Raw genomic sequence first — 18,274 nt, 5'->3', positions numbered from 1 at the left:
GCTAGACCTCATTTCCCGTTTTCCCGACACAATAATTTGACTTTCACGTGTCACGCTTACAAAAATCGGCGAATCCTGCGTCCGTGCTTAGACCCCAATTAGACCCACCTTAGACTCATTACTGGGGATTCCTTATTATTTGTTGGATACCAATTTCATAAGTTTCATTGGTACAGGTAAACCACAAATTCAAATATTCAACAGTGTGGATACCAATTTCATAAGTTTCATTGGTACTGGTAAACAACGAATTCAAATATTCAACAGTGTGGATACCAATTTCATAAGTTTCATTGGTACAGGTAAACAACGAATTCAAATATTCAACAGTGTGGATACCAATTTCATAAGTCTCATTGGTACAGGTAAACCACAAATTCAAATATTCGACAGTGTGGATACCAATTTCATAAGTTTCATTGGTACAGGTACACCACGAATTCAAATATTCAACAGTGTGGATACCAATTTCATAAGTTTCATTGGTACAGGTACACCACGAATTCAAATATTCAACAGTGTGGATACCAATTTCATAAGTTTCATTGGTACAGGTAAACCACCAATTCAAATATTCGACAGTGTGGATACCAATTTCATAAGTTTCATTGGTACAGGTACACCACGAATTCAAATATTCAACAGTGTGGATACCAATTTCATAAGTTTCATTGCTACAGGTAAACCACAAATTCAAATATTCGACAGTGTGGATACCAAATTCATAAGTTTCATTGGTACAGGTAAACCACAAATTCAAATATTCAACAGTGTGGATACCAATTTCATAAGTTTCATTGGTACAGGTACACCACGAATTCAAATATTCAACAGTGTGGATACCAATTTCATAAGTTTCATTGGTACAGGTACACCACGAATTCAAATATTCAACAGTGTGGATACCAATTTCATAAGTTTCATTGGTACAGGTAAACCACGAATTCAAATATTCAACAGTGTGGATACCAATTCCATAAGTTTCATTGGTACAGGTAAACCACGAATTCAAATATTCAACAGTGTGGATACCAATTTCATAAGTTTTGTTGGTACAGGTAAACCACAAATTCAAATATTCAACAGTGTGGATACCAATTTCATAAGTTTTGTTGGTACAGGTAAACCACAAATTCAAATATTCAACAGTGTGGATACCAATTTCATAAGTTTCATTGGTACAGGTAAACCACGAATTCAAATATTCAACAGTGTGGATACCAATTTCATAAGTTTCATTGGTACAGGTAAACCACAAATTCAAATATTCGACAGTGTGGATACCAATTTCATAAGTTTCATTGGTACAGGTAAACCACGAATTCAAATATTCGACAGTGTGGATACCAATTTCATAAGTTTCACTGGTACAGGTAAACCACGAATTCAAATATTCGACAGTGTGGATACCAATTTCATAAGTTTCATTGGTACAGGTAAACCACGAATTCAAATATTCGACAGTGTGGATACCAATTTCATAAGTTTCATTGGTACAGGTAAACCACGAATTCAAATATTCAACAGTGTGGATACCAATTTCATAAGTTTCATTGGTACAGGTAAACAACGAATTCAAATATTCGACAATGTGGATACCAATTTCATAAGTTTCATTGGTACAGGTAAACCACGAATTCAAATATTCAACAGTGTGGATACCAATTTCATAAGTTTTGTTGGTACAGGTAAACCACAAATTCAAATATTCAACAGTGTGGATACCAATTTCATAAGTTTTGTTGGTACAGGTAAACCACAAATTCAAATATTCAACAGTGTGGATACCAATTTCATAAGTTTCATTGGTACAGGTAAACCACGAATTCAAATATTCAACAGTGTGGATACCAATTTCATAAGTTTCATTGGTACAGGTAAACCACAAATTCAAATATTCGACAGTGTGGATACCAATTTCATAAGTTTCATTGGTACAGGTAAACCACGAATTCAAATATTCGACAGTGTGGATACCAATTTCATAAGTTTCACTGGTACAGGTAAACCACGAATTCAAATATTCGACAGTGTGGATACCAATTTCATAAGTTTCATTGGTACAGGTAAACCACGAATTCAAATATTCGACAGTGTGGATACCAATTTCATAAGTTTCATTGGTACAGGTAAACCACGAATTCAAATATTCAACAGTGTGGATACCAATTTCATAAGTTTCATTGGTACAGGTAAACAACGAATTCAAATATTCGACAATGTGGATACCAATTTCATAAGTTTCATTGGTACAGGTAAACCACGAATTCAAATATTCGACAGTGTGGATACCAATTTCATAAGTTTTGTTGGTACAGGTAAACCACGAATTCAAATATTCAACAGTGTGGATACCAATTTCATAAGTTTCATTGGTACAGGTAAACCACCAATTCAAATATTCGACAGTGTGGATACCAATTTCATAAGTTTCATTGGTACAGGTAAACCACGAATTCAAATATTCAACAGTGTGGATACCAAATTCATAAGTTTCATTGGTACAGGTACACCACGAATTCAAATATTCAACAGTGTGGATACCAATTTCATAAGTTTCATTGGTACAGGTAAACCACCAATTCAAATATTCGACAGTGTGGATACCAATTTCATAAGTTTCATTGGTACAGGTACACCACGAATTCAAATATTCAACAGTGTGGATACCAATTTCATAAGTTTCATTGGTACAGGTAAACCACGAATTCAAATATTCGACAGTGTGGATACCAATTTCATAAGTTTCATTGGTACAGGTAAACCACGAATTCAAATATTCAACAGTGTGGATACCAATTTCATAAGTTTCATTGGTACAGGTAAACCACGAATTCAAATATTCAACAGTGTGGATACCAATTTCATAAGTTTCATTGGTACAGGTAAACCACGAATTCAAATATTCAACCGTGTGGATACCAATTTCATAAGTTTCATTGGTACAGGTAAACAACGAATTCAAATATTCGACAATGTGGATACCAATTTCATAAGTTTCATTGGTACAGGTAAACCACGAATTCAAATATTCGACAGTGTGGATACCAATTTCATAAGTTTTGTTGGTACAGGTAAACCACGAATTCAAATATTCAACAGTGTGGATACCAATTTCATAAGTTTCATTGGTACAGGTAAACCACAAATTCAAATATTCGACAGTGTGGATACCAATTTCATAAGTTTCATTGGTACAGGTAAACCACGAATTCAAATATTCAACAGTGTGGATACCAATTTCATAAGTTTCATTGGTACAGGTAAACCACGAATTCAAATATTCGACAATGTGGATACCAATTTCATAAGTTTCATTGGTACAGGTAAACCACGAATTCAAATATTCGACAGTGTGGATACCAATTTCATAAGTTTTGTTGGTACAGGTAAACCACGAATTCAAATATTCAACAGTGTGGATACCAATTTCATAAGTTTCATTGGTACAGGTAAACCACGAATTCAAATATTTAACAATGTGGATACCAATTTCATAAGTTTCATTGGTACAGGTAAACCACGAATTCAAATATTCGACAGTGTGGATACCAATTTCATAAGTTTCATTGGTACAGGTAAACCATGAATTCAAATATTCAACAGTGTGGATACCAATTTCATAAGTTTCATTGGTACAGGTAAACCACGAATTCAAATATTCAACAGTGTGGATACCAATTTCATAAGTTTCATTGGTACAGGTAAACCACGAATTCAAATATTCAACAATGTGGATACCAATTTCATAAGTTTCATTGGTACAGGTAAACCACGAATTCAAATATTCAACAATGTGGATACCAATTTCATAAGTTTCATTGCTACAGGTAAACCACGAATTCAAATATTCGACAGTGTGGATACCAATTTCATAAGTTTCATTGGTACAGGTAAACCACGAATTAAAATATTCAACAGTGTGGATACCAATTTCATAAGTTTCATTGGTACAGGTACACCACGAATTCAAATATTCGACAGTGTGGATACCAATTTCATAAGTTTCATTGCTACAGGTAAACCACAAATTCAAATATTCAACAATGTGGATACCAATTTCATAAGTTTCATTGCTACAGGTAAACCACAAATTCAAATATTCAACAATGTGGATACCAATTTCATAAGTTTCATTGGTACAGGTAAACCACGAATTCAAATATTCAACAATGTGGATACCAATTTCATAAGTTTCATTGCTACAGGTAAACCACGAATTCAAATATTCGACAGTGTGGATACCAATTTCATAAGTTTCATTGGTACAGGTAAACCACGAATTAAAATATTCAACAGTGTGGATACCAATTTCATAAGTTTCATTGGTACAGGTACACCACGAATTCAAATATTCGACAGTGTGGATACCAATTTCATAAGTTTCATTGCTACAGGTACACCACGAATTCAAATATTCAACAAAGTACAAATATACTAAGCAGAGATTGCAAATATCCACGAAAATACAAGTTTTCACCAATCCACGAATATTGATAACACACAAAAATAAATGAATCCACAGGTTTATATTCAAGCTTAGCTGAGAAGCAGAAATAAATTTTCATGTCTTTTCTTAAGACCTGTCCGGGATCAAATTCATGACCTCTATCAGTTGTGGCAAGCACACTACCATGACAACATTGAGGAGGTTATATATACAGTAATTAAAATAGGGGTTATCATAGATATATTCTTTTTAACTTGTTTCTTACTTACTAATATATGATGAATGAACAGTCACTAAGAGTTACATTAAGGTGGTACCTAACACTACAGGGAGATAAGTCTGTAAAGTCAGCTGAACGTTTTAATTACGTTGTGTTGTAAAGGGAATATTAAGCTTCTCAATGATCAAAATTGGTGTTTGTCAAACTGCTATATAACCAGTGTAATTTTTCTGACAAAACGGTTGGTTCAAAATTTTTGAAATTTTTATATTTTTGTTAAAGGGTTAAAGTAAATACTTTGTCAAAATTTTATTAAAATTAAATGAGACAAATTAATTTTAGTGAAAGTGTTGGGTACCACATTAAGCCACATTGAGTACCTACATGTACTTCTGTCAAAAAAGTGGTTATTTTGATTATAAATTTAAATGCTGTATTAACAGTGAACATTAACAAAAAATATAAATGTTCTAAGCTTGCATATAGTGGGTTTTTCTTTTCTTCAAATTATTCATATCTTTCAAAAGCACTTATACTTTAGATTTAACTTTGTATCAAATCTGTTTAAACTTTAAATCATACAATTTGAACTTCATGTTAGTTCATCTCTTGTCCGCTTATTCAAGGGGATATTTTATTTCCGTGGGTACAAATTGAAACAATATTACTTAACTTGAAGTATTACAAAGGGGAGAAACAACTAAACAAAAGATTATTGCAACCCCTACACAAAAACGTCATCATCAACAAAAACCCAATTCAAAATGGGTGTAAAAAGTTGAAAAAAAGTTGTTCCTATAAATTTGTTTTTAAAATATAATCCTCTATCAAACAAAGACAAAATTGACACTATATAAAATATTTATTCAGTTTAAGAAGATTTCAGCTTGAAAATCTTGAAGAATCACTAGATTTGACATATATAATCTGTTTATTTACTGATCGTGAATATCAACTCCTCGTAAAATTGATAAAAAAAAGCTTGTGTAACTTGCTGGGGTGCTTGGTAGATATCGTTTAATCTTTAGGTACCCACAATGCAAACAAACATATCATATGACTCACTCTATTGTTTCCGTCAAATAATTGATACTAATGTTTACACTGATTAATAATTTTTACCGTTATCTTCTCCTCACCAGGAGCTGTCATAATTTTTCTTCTTTAAGTAACAACATTTTTGGGCAGGTAAAGTAGTAGATTATAGATAGACAATAAAATGTCAACAGCCGTCCAGTCGTTTGATTGGTCAATGATTCACACTTGTACCGTAAATTTCTGTACAGTATAGTATACTAGGTATTTTCATAGTTCGCCAACTTGGTTTCATCTTTACGATGGAATTTCAAACGTCCTTATGCCGATACACAGATAAGGGGAAACAATCCCATGTTTATTAATGCCTATAAAATAAATCTAATTAACAAATTACATACAGGAGAGATTGTTGGCAAGACCTAGTCAATTTCTAAATCTTTTCACGTCTGCAGAAACGTTAGGGTCATCAAAGGTCATCTAACATGTGTTTTACATGCACATTAATCAAATTTTTAAGTATATAATTGTACACAGAGAAACATTTAAACAATTTAATATTACAGAATTTCATTAATAAATCTTCTTCATTGTTCCTTTGATGTTGGTACACTTTTAAGCCGACTGCTATTTCTGGTAAGCGTTGATCAGTTTTGGATTAAACAATAGAAGATTAATGTCAAATTTTAATGATTTTTACAACATTGATGCACATGTGCAGTGGAATGTTACAGTCCAACCCAGAAATCGGTGATTTATATGAAAAAAAATATTATGTTTTTTAGAAGAAACCTGTTGAATCTATAAACTCTGAGTAACATGAAAACCTGTTCTGACAAATCAAATTTGGGGGTCATGTATGGCTCCATCAAAACACATTGTTTTTATAAATCTTTATTGCAAAGTTCAAGCAATAATGAATATAAAACATTCAGAATACACGTAAGAATACAACAAGCAAACAATTAACTTTTACTTTATATTTGCACGAATAAAATAACTGAAAAAAAAACCAGCAATCTGTTAATAGCAAATTCTTTATTTAGATTTACTATGTATATGCTGGGGTAATTGATAAAAGGTCGCAGAACATCAGATGACAAAATGTCATGGAAATCTAATAACAAGATCAATAAAACAGTAACCCAACAATATCAGCAAGACCAAAAGGTAATACAGACTGGTCAATAAACACCATTCTTTGATAATTCAAAGCTTTCAACTCTAAATCTGAATAGTATATATACTCCTTATGAATGAATTCTATGGAAAAACATTTCAATATGATATAATTGGAAAATTAAATGAGTGTTGGAACAATACGAAATTTTATTATAATTTTACAAAATCAATTCTGCTGCTGAGGTATCACATGAGATGACGTATTAGGTCAGGTGATGTCAGGTTTGAAAGATGCCGATGAATGTGTTTAGACAAGTAATCTGGGTGGGTCTTGGGTGGGCATGTGATACCTCAGCAGCAGAATTGATTTTGTAAAATTATAATCAAATTTCGTATTGTTCCAACACTCATTTAATTTTCCAATTTTACAAAATCAATGCTGCTGAAGTATCCCATGAGATTTTAGAGCAACACATGAATTGGCAACAGAACCAAGTAATCATGAAAGCTCGGTACACCAACATGTTACGTGTCCATGAATATATCTGAAAGTCCTAAGAGAACAATTACATATAGACCAGATTTCTGGCGGGTCCATGTTAATTAATCTTTAATCTAGTGTATGGTGTTAAGTTATTGTTGTTTGTCTTGTCATCTTTTTGGCCATTATTGTTTTTATTGGACCTAATAATAATGATTTATTTGTCATCCCCCCTACCCCTTTTTGAAAAGTGCTTCTTCAAACTCTTTTTTTCTAGTTAACATTTCAGTATTCTATATATAGCTACTACATTAATGTACATGCAGATAGCGTGTCCTGCATCAAAGAATGGCAACCTCCGCAAATATTTGTAATTAAAGTATTTAAGTTTTTATCATCAAAGCATGATTAATGTCAAGTAATATCTTTAAAAGCAACTAAAAAAGAATGCACAATTAAGGTATCTCGTAGAATCAAGAAACATTTTATCAACCTACAACTTAATTATTTTTTAAGAATTTTACATGATTGAAATTAAACAGAAGAGGGCCCTCATGGGGTTTTTGATTATGTGATTACTTGGCCGTTTTTTTAATGATTATTTGATTATTAAGCCAAATATTTCATGATTATTTGATTACCTATGACTGTATTTTTAGTTTATGACTATTTGATTACTAAAGATAAGCAAATATTTAATGATTATGTGATTATATTGGCAAAAAAATGGTGATTATGTGATTACTAGGACCCCCCCCCATGAGGGGCCTCACAGAAGAAAAAGGGGTGCAATTCTGTATCTACCAATGGCCTTATATAAAGACATATGGAAATCAATTTCACATCTAAAAAATAGTATATAAGAAATACCCTTTAGAAAAGGAAGTCACCTTTAACTTGCTAAAACGAGGACAATCAGTTTCAGGTATTGAAATTGATTCCGTAATAATACACTTGTATAATTCATGTTGATATCATGAATTAATTATATCTATACCCCATAATAAACACTTTATAATTCAATGAAAATAAAAGCTATGTAATAGGTTTTATAGTTCTATGGCATCATTTTAATGTCACCTAATATCTTATTCTAATCATTTCAATCTTTTGACAAGATATACAATCTTCCTGCATATAAAACCTATCACACTGATAAAAGAAATAAGCAGTTTATTTTCAACCGAGTAACATTAAATTTTTAACAATGGCCTCTTTCTTCCCTCTCTGCACCAATTTTTAAACATAATTTTTTTTTTCAAATTTTAAAAATAAATTGTATTTCTTTATTTATTTATCAGTATGAAATCTGTACTGTAAGCTTAAAGTAAAACTTGGCAAAGATCTGGTCAATAAATTTTTCATTGGATCTAGATGTACTTAAAAGTATCCGAGTACTTAACCACAAAACCAGAGGCTCAACTTAATAAATTTAAAGTAATAATTTTTCAATGCATGAGCTGAATGGATATAAGAAGATGTGGTGCCAATGAGACAACTCTCCATCCAAGTCACAATTTGTAAAAGTACATCATTATAGGTCAAAGTAAGGTCTTCAGCATGGAGCCTTGGCTGAAACTCATTTATAAAGAAAGACTACAAATGTCAGTACATGATAACATGAGGCTCACCTGATCTCAATTCAAATTAAAACCTTATTGTCTTCCAGTAGTATCTAGAGAGAAGGGTCTCCATGGAGTCCACGGAATAAATACCGTATGAATAGGCCACAAAAAAATCAAGCATAGTGAATAAAAGAACCTTAGTGAGCACGCTCACATACCCCACATCCCCACATTGTCGCTGGACGAATAAAATAACTGTAAGCAAAAAAAATTGTATCATAATTTCCTGTCGATATGCACATCTACATAGTATGTCCTTATTATCTACAAAGTTTCATGAAATTATGTTGTGTGGTTTCAGAGTAGTTGTGATGACAAACTGTCCCAAAGGTATATTGAAGCAAATAAGTTCAAAGGGGCATAACTCCTAGAAAATAACTTGAATCGTGATTTCCTGTTGATATGCACATCTACATAATATGTCCTAATTATCTAAAAAGGTTTCATGGAATTCTGTTGAGTGGTTTCAGAGAAGTTGCGATGACAAGAAACAGGACTGATGGATGGATGGGTCAAAAGCATTATACCCTCCGCAACTTCGCTGCATGGGGTATAAAAATGGGCAAAGGCTCTGTATTGAAGACCATACTTTGGCCAATGATGGTTTACTTTTACAATTTGTGACTTGGATGGAGAGTAGTCTCATTGGCACTTAAATATCTATCTATACAAAAAAAATCAAGAATAGAGAGTGATGTGGAACTAAAAATAACAGAATAATTGGTAGAAAAAAAGAATCAAGAAAAATGGCTAATTTTTTTTTTTAGCAGACAAAACTGAAGACCCTCCCTAATCCAGACTGTCATTGAGTATGACAGTAAAGGTGCCCACAACTATTTCCAACCTTATCATATGATAATATGTTGATCTCTAGTTCACAACATTATCATTTGTCATTATATTAAAATCTTCGTAAAACATTGAACTTTGTATTTATATAGTGGATGTAATTTTATAAGTGTAATATATCATGGTATGAACACTTGCATATCAAAGAATAGACCACTTTCGAGTTTATGGCATTTCTGTCAAAAACTTTGGTTTTAGCAAACATCATTCATGCATTTAGGGGCATCGTCAATTCCTTTCTATGTTGAGAGAGCGGTTGAAAAAATGTGATGCGATATTGTAAAAATAATTTGACTAATTAAATTTTTATAATTAATTATCAACACTGCTATCATTAGGGAATTGTAATTAAGTACCTACAGAACAATAATTACGATCACCTAGAAACTTGATGAACTTTAAAAGTGCAGGGATATGAACAGTCCCCTCTTTCTGGTTAATGAAGTCATTGAGGCGCGCATAATTATTCAACTTTTCAGGTGTTGGACACAACTCAAAATTGGTCTATTGTCTTTCAATGAATATGTTGTTCTCTGTATTGTTTTTGTATTTGTTTGATTATGTTGTGTTTTTAGGTTGCTGTCTCATTGATGTTTACCTCATATCTATTATTTGTGGTGTAGCAAATGTCAAAGACTTCATTTAATATTTACTGGTTATCAACTTTACATCGAAATACACTGAGCTAAGGCGAAGAGGCAATAAGGTGCAGGAACATCTTAGAAGGTTTTGAGAATAAATTGCATAGAATCAAGAAAATAAACTTATTACATTGTTAATATTCAAACAAAATCTCACCAGATTCTAGGTTCAAGTTCTCAGTACTACAGAGCATAACACATAGAAAAAAAATACAATCATTATTTCCTGTCAATATGCACATCTACATAGTATATCCTTGTTATCTACAAAGTTTCAATAAATACTTTAGTGTGGTATCCTAAAAGTTGTAATGACAAGAACAGGACAGACAGATGAGAAAGTCTGACAGACTGAAGACTGTCCCCGGTCAAATTCATTATACCCTATGGAAATTTGTTTTATTTTGTATAAATAATATCCTGTATACAAATTAAGATTTATAATATATTTAAAATACAAGTTGCAACGAATTATAAATGATCCTTATTGGTCACAAAAATTCAGAATTTACATGTATCTTTTTATGGTGATAAATGTCATTTTCAGTACATTTGTCAAAGTTCATAGCGGTCAATTAATTGATGAAGGAAACAGGAATTACCTTAGGAAATACAAAACCTTCAGCAGCAATTTTTTTCTCCAAAGTTAACCTTTCAAAGTAAGTATATGAATAAACTATGCTTTGAAACATTATACCTTTGTGTAATTAATGACATTATTGTAATCAGGTTTCACCTTACACAATTAGTTCAAGTATTCATATACAGTGAAACCTGTAAAAGCAAAACTTTGCATAACATTGCATATATATATTATAGTGGATATTTGTTGGTATTCTAACCAGTGTTCAAAGAAAGACAACTCTGGAACAGTAACAGCTGCAATGTGAAATTTCAAAGTCTCTCTTTTAAATTAAGAATTTAAAGCTTTTTTTGGTATTTTCCTCGGGATGTTAATTGACCAAAGTACATTTTAATGAATCATGGTAGCACTTCATACTGAACATGTGTGCATGATTACCATTTAAAAAATTCACAAAAGAAAAGGGAGCATTCAATTCTTCTTATCACATTTACATGCTACAACAATGAAATCACAAGTTGTATTAAACTTTTCTTATGATTCTCTATAAAGATATAAGAAGATGTAGTATGAGTGCCAATGAGAAAACTCTCCATCCAAGTCACAATTTGTAAAAGTAAACCATTATAAGCCAAAGTATGGTCTTCAACACAGAGCCTTGACTCACAACTAAAAGCAAGCTATAAAGGGCCCCAAATATAACAAGAGTAAAACCATTCAAACAGGAAAACCATTGTTGTGTAGCACATCAATTTATGTAAACTGTAAACCAACTCATTTTCACGGATACTTAATTTCACATTTAGCCATTACTAGCCCGTTTTGGGGTGATTTAATTTCGCAATTTTCTAATTCTTTCATTTAGTTATATATATAAGGAAAGATTCCTTTTTGACATATACACGTTATTTTCTATTCTCAAAAGTCATGAAAGTTTGTTGGTCTACTGTATTGCTTTATATTAAAAATGTAATTTGATTTTGGAACCCCTCGGATAAGTTGCCAGCCAATCAAAGAAGATTCTTATATGTAACATACATGTATTAAATGGTTATGTTGCAAATGCATTAAGTTCTATTTTAGTTACAATAGGCTCTTTCTGGATTTTAAAGGATCTATTTGCCATCTTTAATAACTTTAAAGACCAGAAGCCCAGCAGTGAAAATTTGAAAGGAGGTTGATTTTTTAATTTAAAATAAGGCTGACTATGCGGTATGGGCTGTGCTCATTGTTAAAGGCTGTACAGTGACAGGGGTTCAAATTAACATTTGGTACTGGAAGGTCCAGGACCTTTGACCCTCCAAACTGAAAGGTCCACAACCTAAATTCCAGGTCCTACTTTTACTTGAAATATTTCCGAACTCAGTAAGATACAAAATTGATGACATGCTTTTAGATGGTAGGTTAATTTTAGCTTGTTTCACTGTCAAAATCACTGTTGCATAATATGTTTATTAATAAATGTAATAATCTAAGCTTGTATTTTATAAATTCAAATAATCTTTTTAGCTCACCTGACCTGAAAGGTCAAGTGAGCTTTTCTCATCACTTGGCGTCCATCGTCCGGCGTCCGTCTTCCGTAAACTTTTACAATCAAAGCCTTAAAGGCTGTAAAAGCAATTGCTGCCATGTTAATGTTTGGGGACTTTTATTTTTCATCCACATATATACAAGAATTAAACCTGACATGAGTGTTGTCTAGTTAAAAGTAATAAGGTTTTAACTTTATATAAATAAAAGACTTTAGCAGAAAGTCATTTTTAATATGTTTTATATTTCACAAGGAGACAACACGTTTACCAGGCTAAAGTTGGGGTCAAATATACATGTGCTGAAACATATAACTCAAAAAGAAATCATCATGGATTATCCCCTGGTAGTGTTTGTAACTCTCTTGGCAATAATTTCCTTTATTGATTTAATTTTAAAAATTTTCATTATTAATTTATATTTAACCATTAACACAAATGATTAAGTTAAAACATTTCAACTTTCCAGACGCAAATGTTAAAAAACGGGAAAGAAATAAAATATCTTACAAGACATAAACATGTAAAGAATAAATGTATATTTCAGCTTAATAAAAATATTTTCATAATGTTACTTTGTCATCATTTTTAAAACTAAGTTCCAAACATTATTGCTCAGTTGATGTGTCCTTCTGATGCGGTACGAGCACAGGCACTTGTTTCTATCCATAGGAAGGTCGATTATCCATATAAATAGTTTTATATGGATAGTCGACAATCCTATGGATAGAAACAAGTGCATGTGGGTATGAGATAACTACAATTCTCATGCAATCCCGAAAAGGGGGGGTCATCACAGACAAACATGACATTAAATCGTTATCACTGAACAAGTATATATATTGTATAGGGGCCAGCTGAAGGACGCCTCCGGGTGCGGGAATTTTTCGCTGCATTGAAGACCTGTTGGTGACCTTAAATTAATTCTGCTGTTGTATGTTTTTCTATGGTCGGGTTGTTGTCTCTTTGACAAATTCCCCATTTCCATTCTCAATTTTATTATACCAACAAGAACAAACAGCTCTACGTTGCTTTGATATTTATCAATTTTCAGGAAACATTGCGAAAAATGATCTTCAATATTTCGAAAACATGTGAAATAAAATTGCTAACACGGTGGACCGTCGAGTGTCAACAAACGTAGTAGACTTGTTCACTGAAAAGACGAGGATAATGGTTTCATCTGACATTTGTTATGCAAACCCAGTTTTGATCATGATATTTAAAAAGACGTACTTTTTTTCAATCTATGTATTAATAAACTAGAAAATTCCAAATTGTAAATATCTCTTCATCTGGACCGACTTGGCATCTACTACGTTTGGACGGGTCCATTTCATTAGGAAGGTGATCGATAAATATTACGGAGTTTTGACAGAAAAGGAAAACGAACTTATTGTTATGTGTTTTCAACAAGGGTTTCGTTCCGCTAAATTATTTGCGCAAATAAAGTTTGTCTATTTTTAGATTACAGGTAATAATTTGACACTACGCATTAACCTGTGTAGTGATTTTGATTTTACGATAAATGTATGAATGAACGATAATTTTATGAATGAACAAGAGCACCTGACCTCTTAAAGAAACACAAATTAAACATAAAAAAACGTATTTATTAGGAGATAATTCAGTTAAATTTTCAATACTAAATCAACAACTGAAATGAATCCATATTTTGTTGAAACATAGTACGAACGGCGGAAAACGGAATCGCATTTATAAAAATGTACTTTTTTTCACTCGGACTTCTATGTTATTTGATAGTCAAACGGTTGACCCTTTAAATACAAAAATACATCTACAAGAACATATTCTGAAACTTCTTAAATCCGCTAACTTTTTTTTAAAGTTTCAAGCTATGTATTGCATTAGAAAACATACATAGGTGTTAAAGAATGACTGACCAGGAGCCTGTTTAACAAAATACTATGGCTTGATCTGGGCGGAGTCTCTGATCTGGGTCACAAAGATGGCCATACGCGACGGCATAAAAGCAATTGCTTTAAAAATCTTCTCCTCTGAAACTACTGGGCCAAATTTAACCAAACTTGGCCACAATCATCCTTGGTGTATCTAGTTTAAAAAATGTGTCCGATGACCTGGCCATCAAACCAAGACCGCCGCCATGGCTAAAAATAGAACACAGGGGGAAAATGTTTATTTTGGATTATATCTTTAAAACCAAAGCATTTAGAGCAAATCTGACATGGGGGTAAAATTGTTGATCAAGTCAAGATCTATTTGCCCTGAAATTTTCAGACGAATCGCATAACCTGTTGTTGGGTTGCTGCCCCTGAATTGGTAATTTTAAGGAAATTTTGCAGTTTTTTGTTATTATCTTGAATACTATTATAGATAGCGATAAACTGTAAACAGCAATAATGTTCAGCAAAATAAGACCTACAAATAAGTCAACAAGACCAAAATTGTCAGTAAACCCCTTAAGGAGTTATTGCCCTTTATAGTCAATTTTAACAACTTTTTCGTCATTTTTTGTAACTAGTACAAAAATCTTCTTCTCTGAAACTACTGGTCCAAATTTAAACTTACTTGGCCACAAACATAATTGTGTTATATAGTTTTAAAAGTGTGTCCGATGACCCCACCTACCAAACAAAATGGCCGACATGGCTAAAATTAGAACATAGTGGTAAAATGCAGTTTTTGCGTTCTATCTATGAAACTAAGACATTTAGGGCAAATCTTTTAAGATTTAAATGTTCATCAGAATAAGATTTATCCCCTCACAAATTTTCAGACGAATCGTATAACCTGTTGTTGGGTTGCTGCCCCTGAATTGGTAATTTTAAGGAAATTTCGCAGTTTTTGGTTATTATCTTAAATACTATTATACATAGAGATAAACTGTAAACAGCAATAATGTTCAGCAAAGTAAGATCTACAAATAAGTCAACATGATAAAATTGTCAGAGAACCCTTTAAGAGGGGGGATAGGAGGGGTCCTGATCCCGAAATCCCGGACTTAAAAAAACGAAATCCCGAGGTCCCGAATTTAAATAAAGTAAATCCCGACGTCCCGAAATCTGAAAAAAAAGGATTCCCGGATCCCGAAAGGGTCAATCCCGAAATCCCGAGCTTAAAAACACCCGATCCCGGAGTCCCGATAAAGGTCCTATCCCCCCTCCTTTAAGGAGTTATTGTCCTTTATAGTCAATATTGAACAACTTTTCGTCATTTTTGTTACTTGTACAAAAATCTTTATTCTAAAACTATGGGCCAAATTTAACCAAACTTGGCCACAATAATTACTAGAGTATCTATTTTAAAAAAGTGTCTAATGACCCCACCTACAAACCAAGATGGCCGACATCAGTAAATACAGTAACAGGTGAGTGACACAGGCTCTTGAGAGCCTCTAGTTTAGTTATTTCGGAGGATGTCACTGTTGGTGGGTGTGCTGTCTCTACTATTGGTAATTTTATAAAATACTAGTTATACTATTATATTAGACAGTTCAAATTCAAAGCTGTTTTAGTGTATCATATCAAGTAGCACTACTATATATATATAAGTTCCACTGTGAACAGTAAGAAACTTCCAGATGTTTACTGGCCCTTCAAATATTGAAATTTATTACCTCTTGGAATTGTAGTAATATTTTAACACTATGAAAACAATCTGCATGGAATATCAACATTTACTAATGATAAAGAAAATTACTGTCACATTTTTTTTTTTGATTTTGACATGAACATTTGTGAACTAAAAGTAATTTTGAGTTTCTGTATAAAATATTTCCTGCTTTTTCTTTCATTCAAGAATTGTATCTTTTGGTTTTCAATTCTAGTGTTTATATTTCATCATCATAGATGTGTTTTTTCCACTGCCTAGAAGTATTATTTTTTCCTTCTATTTGATCGGTAAACCGGGAATTACCCCCGGAATCTGATCCGGTATTGTAATATTTTTTATGGCATCCATTGTTTTTCAACGTTGTTTTTGTCAGTCAGATACGATTTTACTCGGATTTACACATTACTGGTTGTCGATTTTCGGTATTAACCTAGCGGTTGAATAAAATGAACATCACTGTCATGAATAATAAAGATGAAAATAAATTTTGAGATCGTTTGGAAATTTTGGTTAAAAAGGTCGGCAAAGTCAAATTTTATTTTCTTTCAAATCAAAGGTCCGTCGGCGTAGGCAGTAATCAAAACGAAGGTCCGATTGCAAAAGTGGAAGGTCGCGGACCTCGGACCACCGCTAATTTGAACCCCTGAGTGACCTATAGTTGTTAATGTCTGTGTCATTTTGGTCTCTTGTGGACAGTTGTCTCATTGGCAATCATACCACATCTTTTTTTTTATATTCATATATCTCTTTAGATGTTATTTCTTGATCATGAAGAAGTCTCTGTCCCAAATTTCTTTACCTTCCAGAAAAGTTTGACAAAGTTATTTAGATCTTAAACAATTTTTAAGGTGTTTCTAATAATACAAGTTAGACGAAATCTTATATTATTGGAAAACCAATATAATGGCAATATTTCTGCAAAAAAAATGGCTATAGGCAGTGTCAAAGCCTTTTCCATTCTAGTATTGTATCATATTCTATTAGTATCATATCACAAATTTTGCTTATAAAATTTTATACATTTATGTTGTTTTTCTTATATTCTTGTACAAAATACAATGAGATATTTTCAGTTGGAAAAGCCCAGAATATTTATGTACCGAATTAAATCTTTATCTGATATCTAAGAGATGGTTTATTACCGGGTAATACATCTTTATCTTTATTTTTAGGTTTAATATTCTGCCGTTCCTATTACAGTAAACAACTGCCTTATAGGTAGTGTGGGAATCGTCTGGACAATTATCTATTAATCAGTGCAACTATACAACATGCACGGATTCTTATTCGATTTTAATCAGTTTTTAATTTAAATGCAAATGATGTAGAAAATTAAAAAAAAAACACTATACTTTTTGAAATTATGTAATAATTGTGCAGTCATATAAAGTTACCAAAATATACAGATGCATAAATGTACAAAAACATATAATTTATTGGTGCCCTAAGGCGTTTATAACAATAACATTAAGATGCCAAAAGTTTTAATAAATAACAACATTTTAAAGTATTTTTTTTTTAACTTTTTCAATTAATGAGACTTATAATATTTTTTTTTATCTATAAGCTATCTATTTTTGGATTAACTTGATACTGGTATTTGAAACATCCCTACTTGTTGATCTTGTAGCAGTTTGCATTGAACAAGTGCTTGAGGTCATAGGTTCAATCAAATTTATACTATAACATTGGTATTTTCTGCTTCTATATAAAGTATGCAGCCTTAAGGTAGCACAATACAAAGATTTTATAACTCCAACTCCTAAGTTTTAAAATAAATTAACTTTCTTAATAATGCTTGAAAATTTATAAAAGTGGTAATTATGGATATCTAACAGATTACTCTTTCAAATTAATGCAATGTTAGTATTATGCAACAATTATGTAGCTTTAAGGAGTCAGATTTTACACATGCTGGTGTGGACACAGGATAATAGGGTGGTCTAGCAGACTGTCTTGTGAGCAAGAATACTAAATATCTGACTTGGCTTGTCTGTCTAGGAACAAGATACACCTAATGATGATTCAGGCTAAGTTTGGTCAAATTTGTTTAAGTAGTTTCAGAATTTTGTTTCGAAAAAAAAAACCCAAATGGACAAAAGACAACCAATACCAAGTGATAACAAATGATGACACGGTTGTTCA

The 18,274-nt window shown here is 32.2% G+C and overlaps 1 protein-coding gene and 1 long non-coding RNA gene across 4 annotated transcripts in view; one reads left to right on the top strand and one right to left on the bottom strand.

Moving 5' to 3' along the window:
• Positions 1 to 18,274, bottom strand: part of LOC143069739 (DNA repair protein RAD51 homolog 2-like) — a 61,100-nt gene that overhangs the window by 17,064 nt on the left and 25,762 nt on the right. The gene's annotated exons all lie outside the window — the stretch shown is intronic.
• LOC143069740 (uncharacterized) lies at positions 6,750 to 17,575 on the top strand. Its single transcript, XR_012976472.1, has 3 exons — positions 6,750 to 6,875; positions 10,971 to 11,082; positions 17,302 to 17,575. It is a non-coding gene; the product is annotated as an uncharacterized LOC143069740 (long non-coding RNA).

The sequence above is a fragment of the Mytilus galloprovincialis genome, chromosome 3, assembly GCF_965363235.1.
Source record: "Mytilus galloprovincialis chromosome 3, xbMytGall1.hap1.1, whole genome shotgun sequence".
In the NCBI taxonomy this organism is placed as follows: domain Eukaryota; kingdom Metazoa; phylum Mollusca; class Bivalvia; order Mytilida; family Mytilidae; genus Mytilus; species Mytilus galloprovincialis.
Note: the sequence above shows the minus strand (reverse complement) of the source record. Positions and strands in the feature narration are given on the sequence as shown.